The sequence below is a fragment of the Corvus brachyrhynchos genome, unplaced genomic scaffold (genome assembly GCF_000691975.1).
Source record: "Corvus brachyrhynchos isolate BGI_N302 unplaced genomic scaffold, ASM69197v1 scaffold4, whole genome shotgun sequence".
NCBI classification, from domain to species: Eukaryota; Metazoa; Chordata; class Aves; order Passeriformes; family Corvidae; genus Corvus; species Corvus brachyrhynchos.
The window spans coordinates 5,594,976-5,604,889 of NW_008237878.1; positions in this window are offsets into that span (position 1 = coordinate 5,594,976).

Sequence of the window (9,914 nt, forward strand, 5' to 3'; positions counted from 1 at the left end):
CAGCAGCTCCCATGACTTGAGGGTCAAAACTCCCATGACTTGAGCTCATGCCATCTCCCATCTTCTTGTCCTCTTTTCAGAAGAGGAGAAAGGACTTCAGGACACATGACTGGACTGAAGAATGTTGGAGAAGATGTTCAAATTGACACTAGCCTAGCTGGTACCACACATATCTTGGACATCAGCAGCTCTATGGCAGAAGCCCCCAGAAGTGATGGTAACAGTGATTCTCAACACCAAGCTGCACATCAGCACCACGCTTCAAAACCCTCAACAAGCTTAACATTCACAGCACAATCACAAATGCAAGCTACTACACCCCACAGCAGTATCCCCACAAAATTACCTTCCTTGGAAAAAAACTGGGCCCAGCAAAAGAGCCGGCCTGTTGATTCCATCAGGTTAAGGAGGCCAAGCAAAGAGAACTCCAGGATCACTGTGTTCCTGGACTCACACATGAAACCATCAGCTTCTGATTTAGGAGGAGAGAGATGATCTCTGACACAGAGAACCTGTAAGACTTGATAGACCAAAGCAGGCCATGGGGACAGGAGCAACTTACAGGGACAGGACATCAAAGTCAGGGGCTGAATTCCCTGTGCAACAGCTTCTCATCAGCAAGGAGATGTGGATGCAGAGGGAAGCACAGAGCCAAGGCTTCAAAGATGCTCAGAGTTTAAGTGGCTGAAAATTAAAGTTCTGGGACATTTTTTCAGCCTGCACTTGACAGTGGGAATGAGATAATGTCAGAAAACCAAGCAGAGAGCATCTCATGCAAAAGATTGATTATGCCAGCAAAAAACAAAGCTGAAAACTTAATGGCAGTGCCTCCATCTCCTTGGAGCTGAGTTCTGCCCTGTGTGGGACCACTAAATACTAACCAATATAGGTCCAGTCACAGATTCCCCATCACTGATGAGAACTGGTGCTGTTCACATCACTCCCCTGCCTTGTGCTGGATCTCCCTGCTCCCATCCCAAGGGAACAAGCAGCTTCTTCTTCATGGGTGCTAAGGAAACCTTATAAAAACCCAGTAAGACACAACTCGGTGGTAGATCTGCTAAGGGCTCCCCAAGTCTTTTGCAGCTCATCCATATTCCACAGCTTTGCCAAGACACACCCTCAGTCCCACCTGGGCTCAGACCTTGGAATAACCATGGCCTGAGTGTAATCAAAGAGCAGATATTTTATTAAGCAGGGGTGTCTCACTGCTGTGGGATGGGGAAGGTTTCATGAACTACCTCTTATATCAGATGCACTGGAGTCCTTGCATGCTCCTGTAAGTCTCAGCTGCCCCAATGGTGCCTTGATGACCTGGTCAGTCCTGACCACATCACCTGTACCTGGGTTCTCTCATCTTCAGTGTCTTGGTGCCACCTTTGGGCAAGCAGGTGTCCAGCTCATGGGCTGAAGTGAGGCTCCCCTCTCCCCTGAATTGCATGGGTGAAACAAAACTGGGATCATCCTCATGGTAGCAACTTTACCCTCATCTTGAGGAACCACCTTGGAACACTCAGGCAGCAAATCTGGCTGCTCCCCACATGGGCAAGCTCCAGCTTTCCTTTGATGCCTCAGTCCAGCCTGGTTTCATCCCGTTCAGAGGCACAGATAACACAAACCTCATTCCCTGGCCACTTGGGATGCCTTGCCCAGACCCTTCATCCAGGGCCAACCCTTCCCAGTACCACCATGCTAACATTTCCCATCCCACTCTCCTTATGATGCCACCAGCAGTACCCAACATGTTATTTGTTGTTGCTGCTGCTGCTGCCTGCTGCCCTCTGAGCAGGTTTGACAGCCAAAATGCTCCCTGGGGGACCTGGGCTCAAAGCAGTGTAATTGTGTTTGTCTCAAGCACAAGCATCCAGACCCAGTAGGGAGTGGGGGACCACAGACAGAACCTGTGACACACAGAGTGAGGACATTGGAGGAATAACATGGAAAACACTCCCTTCAAATTTCCATACACACCCTCACTCCCTGGAGAAAAAAAAAAGGAAAGGAAAAAAAATGAAGGGGAAAGAAAGATCCTTTTCAAAGCAAGGATGTGGTAAGGCCCAAACATGCTCCCCTGACACATGAGCCAGGATGCCGAGATGCTGTTTTTTCCAGGATGAAAGAAGGGATTTTGCCATCTCCTCCACTTAATGAAGAATTCATCTTACATCTCTACAGGTGAGGGCAGCTTAGCACCACATGCCTGATTGCTGCCCCGTGCCTCAGTTTCCCCACCAGTAAATCAGGTTGATGCTCACCTATGGCAGAGCCAGACAACGAGCCTTAACCTGGAGCTGCTTAGTCCTTGAGCCCTTGGAGGCCTTCACATATTCCACCATCCATCATTGCCTACAACATGAACACAGAGTTTTTGTAGTGCAAAGAGCAGCCCCAGGCAGGGAGAGACTCTGCCCTTTGGGGCTCAGACCCTCTCCCCTCCCCTTCTCCAGCAACAGTCTCCTTTCCCTCATCGCCTTCCTGCACAGGCCAGACACAGAGCCAAGCTAATAATTCAGATAACAGAATTAAACTGATCCTGATTAGGAAAAGCCTTTACCCTGAAGAAAGCAAACTCTGGCTGAGTGCTGCCTGTAATCCAATAGTCTCCCACGGCCGTGCAGCAAACCCGAAACCTGCCTCCAGGCAAAGGCACTTTGTCTTGGAACAAGGGAAGTTAAATGTGTCTTAATGGGAATTTTGACACGTTTTGCTTTGATTTCACTAATGTTACAAAAGTAACTGTTAGAAAATATTTCAGCCCCCCCCCCACGAGGAGTCAGGTCCTCGTGTGTAAGGGCACGCTGCCCCGACGGGCCCTGCAGAAAGGGACTGAAGCTGTGGGGAGAAGAGGCCTCGGTGCCAAATCTCTTCACACGTCCCTGCGTGCAACTCTTTCCTATGGATCCATCAGGGAGGCAGGAACCCTTCAGGTCCCCCAGCTGGCAGTGGTGGGGCAGCCAGCATCACAGATGGGACCTCTTTCTTGTTTGCCCATACAGACAAAAAATGGGGAGATAATCCAGGTTGGGGGGGCCTGGGACTGCCAGGAATGGTGAGTGTGGGATAGTTTTGGTGGGCACTGAGGGTACAGGGCTGCTTGATGGGGCGCACAGAAACACAATCACAAGCTGCAGGAAAAAAGGAGATGCAGGGGAATTGCTAAGAGGGGAGATGGTAAACCAGCACCTACCTGCAAGACCTCTCAGGAGGCAAAGATTGGTTGTCTGCAGCATGCCCTGGAGCAAAGGAGGATCCTTCTCTGCTTATTTTCCACTTCACTTGTGCTGTTTGGGTGCGATAGGACAGTCATTCCTTGCAGAAGCAACACCAGCTCTGCATGGACGTGGCATCAACCAAACAGGAGGTGCTGAACGCCACAGGCTCCACAGAAGGAGCCCTGATGTGGGCATGGGAACACGCCACTGTAGGGGTGGGAGTGGTGTTCTCCCTTACCCCCATGGAACCTCTTGGCAGCCCCTCCTGAGGTTCCCCCCTCACTGTTCCCAGCCCCAGGCTGGCATCTCATCTGCCCCAGGCAGAGCAGGGTTGGATTCAGTGTGGGCAGGACAGTGACATGAGCACATTAATAACTCCCTGAAGCTTCAGCTATTTCTTTCCATTTAGCACCAAAACAGGACCTGGTGCTTCCCTGCTCCTCGGTGACTTGGGGTTGGGGAGATGTCCTAGGTGTTAAATGAACCCCATGGACCTTTCAAGGTGCATTTAACTCTGAAGCACCGGGGAAATACAGGAAGAGAGAACCTCCCACAGCAAGGCACTAAGGTTTAGGTAAAAACCTGGGATAGCAGGGGCAGGACATGCCCTCCTCAGTGTCTGGGAACCCCTCCACTCCACATTCAGAGACAGGAGCATCCCTGATAGATGCAGTCTGCATCTCAACTGCTATCCCAATGATATGTGCCACATAGCCCCTAATCCCAGATATTTAGTGGGCAGGAAGCAGGATTTCCTTGGCTTTCCAGCCCCAGTCCAGCCCAGTGGTCTCTCTATGGGCTTGCAGCACATCCCTGGCCGAGCTTTAGGGTGGAGAACTGGGGTACCCACAGCAGGACTGCTAACTGGGCTGAGCGAGGAGAAGGGGAGAATAAACCTGGTGCAGTTAGGATAGCACTAATTTTAGAAAGGCTAATGCAACAAGCTCAACTGGAATAAATCAGACAAGCAGCCTGGGCTGAGGGGTTGCAGGAGGAACCTCTGTGCTTCCTCAGAGATAGTGTTTACTTGCAGCAGCTTTTCCCATCCCTGCTCCAGTGGCCCCATCTCCACCCGACGTGATGCAGCCCACATTTGTAAGCTATTTTTTGTTGTTTTAACGCAATGCTGCAATTCTAACCCACAGCCTCGGATTGTCAAACAGTTTTTCTTTTCTTTTCTTTCCTTCAGAAAAAAAAAATACAGCTGAACTAATTTGATGAAAGGGGAAAATAAAATGTAAGCCAGACTAAACACATGCAGTTCCTACCTACAGCCAGGGCCTGGCTTCTCCCAGGCCAAAGTCAACACATGTCAATTTTTAACATGACAGGGCTTTAAAAGGGAGGTTTGAGCCCTGGATGAGAGGCGGCTGGAAAACATTAATAACAAGGTCTGTCAATTAAAGGCAGGCATGACAAGCCACCAAGACAAGAGCTGTGGGGTTTCCCTTCCTCCCCTTCTCTTCCCCTCTTAGTTTGGCAAAAAAAAAAAAGTGATTTATGAAGAAAGCCCCCAATTCTGAAGAAAATGTAGCCACATCACCTAATGAAGGATGGGCTTTGTTTAGGAGCCTTGAGAACAGCCCAGCAGGCAAGGGTTGAGATCAACAGGTTGAGGAAAGCACTGCTTTGAAGGATGCTCCCAGTGACTCCACCCATCCCAGTGCCATTGCTCTCTGTGCATGCCAGGGAAGAACAGCAGCCTGGCTGCCTCCTCCAGAGCATCAAGCATCATCATTCAGAAGGATCTGCAGTTACTGCACCAAGGTGACTCGGTGGTGATGAGCCTGTTGCAGTGGAAAGGGCTATTTTGGGCTCTGGTTAAAAAAAAAAAAAAAAAAAGGAAAAACACCACCCTGCTTTTATCAGCCCTATAGGAAGTGTTTCTATGGCTTTCATGAGCTGGGCAGGTTTCTGTCCCAAGCCACCTACTGGGCTTCAAAACAGTTGGGAAAAACAAGAGGAAAGGAGGCAGAGCAGTGGCAGCCCCACCGACCTGTGGAAATGAAAGCAAAAGTGAGTGAGAAGAAGGGCAAGGGGGAGAAGGGGGAGTGAGTGTTGGCATTAGGGGGTGTGGAGGGGAAAAGGGCTTTACTCCCCAAATCCAGGAAACATCCCACTGAGCTGGGAGGAGGTTCCCGTGGTGCAGAGAAGCAGTGTTTGCTTTCAGCTGGGAGAGCAGGTAAAGATTCAGCCCAGAGGGAAATGGCAGAGATTCATTTCACCTTCACCACCTAAATAAATACAGCATCCCCAGTCACACACTCTGCACAGTGTGTACTGTGCTGGTGTGCATTACACATCCACACAGCACAGGAACTGGCTGGGGGAGCAGCTCCAGCATCCCCTGCTGCCCCCAACAGTGGCTCAACCAGATGCTCCAGCAGGTCTTAAGAGCCTACAGTAGTCAAAGGCAATGTGCTCTGCCTCCCAGCATCAGCTCTCTTAGTCCCTGAAGGGGAGAGGACCTTCCTGGAGACTCCCTAGTTATGGACATTGCGTCCACCCACTGACCTGAATGGCGCCTGTGTGGGGCTGGAGCAACAAGCCTTCGAGTGGCTCAGATGTGCAGGGGCTTTGAGGGATGCAGCTCTGCCCCTTCATGTGCCACTTGCCTGAGTGTGGCAGGTGAGCTGGGCTCCTACCCTGCTCTCGGGTTGTGTTGCACTTTTTCTGGCACAGCAAAAAAAGCCTCCTTCCAACACACATGGGGTTCACTCTGCAGGGACAGGCAGAGGCATGCCAGGCTGATTTATTCCAACAAGCCCTAGGCCAGGCCCCTGAAGTGGTGAAAGGCTCCTGGGCTCTCTTAAATGCCATCTCCCCTCTCTGTGGAATAGAATACAAAGTCATTAGGTGCTCTTCTGCTCAGAGATTTGTCACTGTTAAGTAAGAACAGACCAAGACCAACATGCCAAGTGAAAACAATGGTGAAGCTGATGCTTTCACCCCAGTACAGATTAAATGCAGTGAGGATGGAGAAACCCCACAGGAGAGCTCACCCCTGAGCTCCTGCACTGGGCACATCAGTCTTCTCCATTTGGGGCACACTGACCTCCCTGCCCAACCTTGGCCACTGCCACAGCAGCACAGGCCACTAGCCCAAGCAGTGCCCACCCATTCTCAGCACCACAGAGATCGTGGTATCTCACAAGAGCCACTTTCATCATCAAAAAGCATTTGAAGGCAGAGGTCAGAAAGCCTTTGGCTGTCCTTGCTCTGTGCCCACGGCTTCTGGAAGCTGCTTCATTGATGCTTCCCACTGCTCTGGTCCTGGTGAGACAGCTGTTGGCAGCACCACTGGCATGTCCACAGGCAGTGGCTGGAAAACCTTGGGCTGAACAATAGAAGCACTGTGGCTGAAGTCAAGAGCAGCTGCCTGTGCTCTTGGCCTTACTCACTTAAATCCTTGGCTCTGGTGACTGCTACCAAGCCCCCTGCACCACCCACACTTTGGCCAGTGCTGGCTGTCAACTCACTCCGGGCCCTGCGCTTCCCAGGGCAAAGCCCGAGCTCCCTGTCGTGCACCACACACAGGGGCACAGGTAGGTGGCACCTGGGATGATTTATGCCTTTGCTGCTGATGTACTGTTCGGGTTTTTTGAGATAGGCTGTCAGCCACGGCTTAGCGGACAAGAGCTCAGAGGAGACTGAAGCAGGGAGACGATGGCTCTGTGGCCAGCAGGGACTATCTGTACATCTCCCTCCCAATGGCTGCCTTTTGTCACTGTGCTGTCACCATACCCACACTGTCCTCTAGCACACAGGCTGACCCCCAGTCACATTTCACAGGCGCTGCTTTCATCGTTCTCCAAATATCCAGCACAGCCTATCACGCTGTCCTCCCTCCTCCCTGTCCATTCCAGGCAGGCAGAGCAGTCCCTGCTCCCCACAGGATCGCTCAGCACTGGGGAACAAAATTGAGGGAAAGCCCTTTTAAATCAAGTTCATGCCTTGCATCAAGAAAGGTTAGTCTTCCACTCCCCAGATCGTGGATACAGATGTTACACTGATGCCACATTTGATTTCAGCCAAAAAAGCCAAGAGGGTTTAAAACATTCATTCATCTCAAGTGGTAAGCAAAGCTTATTCTTGCTAATCTCAATAATTACTCAATTCCTCCCACATCACGAGAGCAGCCGTACAATGGCAAGGTTTCCTTCCTCCATAGGGCCCTGCTCAGAGCAGGGATCAGAGATTTGCGAGAAATTCCCTCTTTAAAGAAATGTTGCTGGGGTTGCTGAGCTGGATTCAACAGGATTTCTTAGGACTCAAAGCAGGATCGGGGCCCGAACTCTTCTCATTCGAGACCAGCATCTTTGATCCAACAGCATCAGGGCTGTTGGTGTCACTGTAAGACCAGAAACGTACAAAGTCGTGAGGGATCAGTAGAACTTAAATCCCTCTCAAACTCCACAAGATCTTTTCAGGCACAGCAATGGGGACAAGGATAAATTATGCATCTCCAGTGTAGCATCAAGTGAACAATTAGCAGAGAAAAGCTGCCCACGAGGGCCTGATGGAATAGAGCAAGGAGATTTTCTTCTCAGACATGTCTGCTAGAAACAGCCTGAAACATTTCCATTTCTGTTGCCTTTTAATAGCAAGGTCAGCTCCTTTCTTCCTACCCTGACATCCTCCATCAGGGCCTCTTTCTGGGAACTCACAGCAATGCACCAGATGTCACTGAGAGGCAGAAAAACAACCAGGGGCCAAACTGGGGCATTTCACCATGGCCCTGAATGAACCACATGGCATTTGGCTCACTGGGGAGGGGAGAAGAGAGCACCCCCTTGGGGGCACTGCCAGCCCCCCAGGCCCCTGGGGCTGGAAGGAGCCCCTTTCTCCCAGCATGAACAGCCACCCTGCTCCTGGAAAAAGGCAGCAGACCCACATCCTCCAGGCTCCCCCCAGCACTAACTGGCCACTGGAAATAATCTAAATATTTGCAGCCCAAAGGAGACTTGTTTGTTTTTCCCATTTTTGCTGGGTTTGAACAGCACTCAGCATGGTACCCAGCACAGTTCCAGTTCCCAACAGCCCCAGTGGCCACCAGCACACAAACATCCCCACTTGCTGGAGGACAGGAATGCTCACAGTGAACTCTGCCACAGCCCCTCCATAACACCCACACTGCTAGCACTGGGGCAGCTCAGCCCCTACCTGATATCACAAGAGAGCCAGAGCTGTGAGAAAAGATCAACACCACTACCCCGAGGAGAGGGTGCTAACACCCTAGGCAAAGCAACACCTTCTTTTAGCTGCAGGACACAATTACTCCCAGATTTCTAAAGGCTTTCTCAGGACTGCAGACCTCAGGTGTGCAACCACAATGAACAGCTGCTGACTAGGATGGCAAGGATGAAGAAGGGAAGAAAAGAAACCACAAAACTTAAAAAAGAAACCCACCTGTGTTTGGTGATGCTCTAAACACCTCCTTCAAATATTCAGCTCAGGCCACTCTTTCAGCCTTCTTCTCCTTAGTCCAAACCTCGAGCCTAAAAATACAGCCACCTTAAAAAAAAAAAGAAAAAAAACCAAACCAAAAAAAACAAACCACCAAACATCCAAATCCCAGGATCCAAAGTTTAAAAATACATATATCTGTATTAGCCCTAAAAATGCGGCCATCTGCCCTCTCCACAAAGGAGCAGAAGGAAGCAGAGAGCAAAGGAAGGGGAAGGCAAGGTGTGGGTGTGGGTTTTTATGGGCGCACAGGTGCCTCAGGCTAGTGGGTGCCCAGCTGGGGAAGCCACTCTGGCATCCCCCTCCCAGGTGTGCTGCTGGGAGCAGGGCTGCTCCCTGTTTTCTGGAGGTGAGCACAGCTCTGGCCGCTGCTGCACAACCTCTACCTACAAGCAGCTTATTGAAAACACCCTTGGGCACGTGCCAACCTCTGGCAACACCTCTGTGCCCTCACCCAGGCTGGGGGAAGCTGAGGCAGTGGGGGAATGGAGGGTCAGGCTGGGGTTTGGCTTTGCCCACACTGGCTCCTATCTCCCAGACCCATTCCACCTCTCTGCAGCAGGTGCAGATCATCTCCAGGGATACACTGGGATACACCATCCCTGCTAACCCCCTCCACCTGGCCCCCCTGAGCTGCTCCAACAGCATGGCTGGGGCCACTGGGACATCCCTGTGGGGCCTCCTGAGGATGGAGGGATGGGGAAAAGAAGGAAAAAAATATTATTCCATCCTTTTGCCACTCTCGAGCTTCTCCCCATTTCCACGTATTTCCAGAGTGTCTGTTTTTCCACATTAAAAGGGGCTGGAATAAATGTCACGTTGCAGCATATATCTGTGAACAAAGCCACAAGTGTGAATGGCCACGTGCACACGTTCTCTCCCCTGATTTCCCAGGTTTTCAGGAGTGACCTTGGAGGAAGAGTGAGCCGTAGTTCTTCATGGCATGGGTGATAACATGTTTGTCACCATTCAGACTGTCTGAAGGCTGCCCAGGTTTTAGTTTATTGCATTTCGAGGTGTCACCAAGACCGGGTTGAATTACGTTGCCAACTCCTTCATAAAAAAAGAAAAGTGACTTTGCTTTCCCGCACCACGCGGAGATCAGGGCTCGCGGGAGCCACTCCGATGTGTACAACGCCTTTTTTGTTCCTGCAAGCGTGCAACAGCTAAAACTTGCAGTGAAACGCTTTGGGAACCTGCGCTACTAAACAAAAATGTTTAATCACCGCCGAAAAA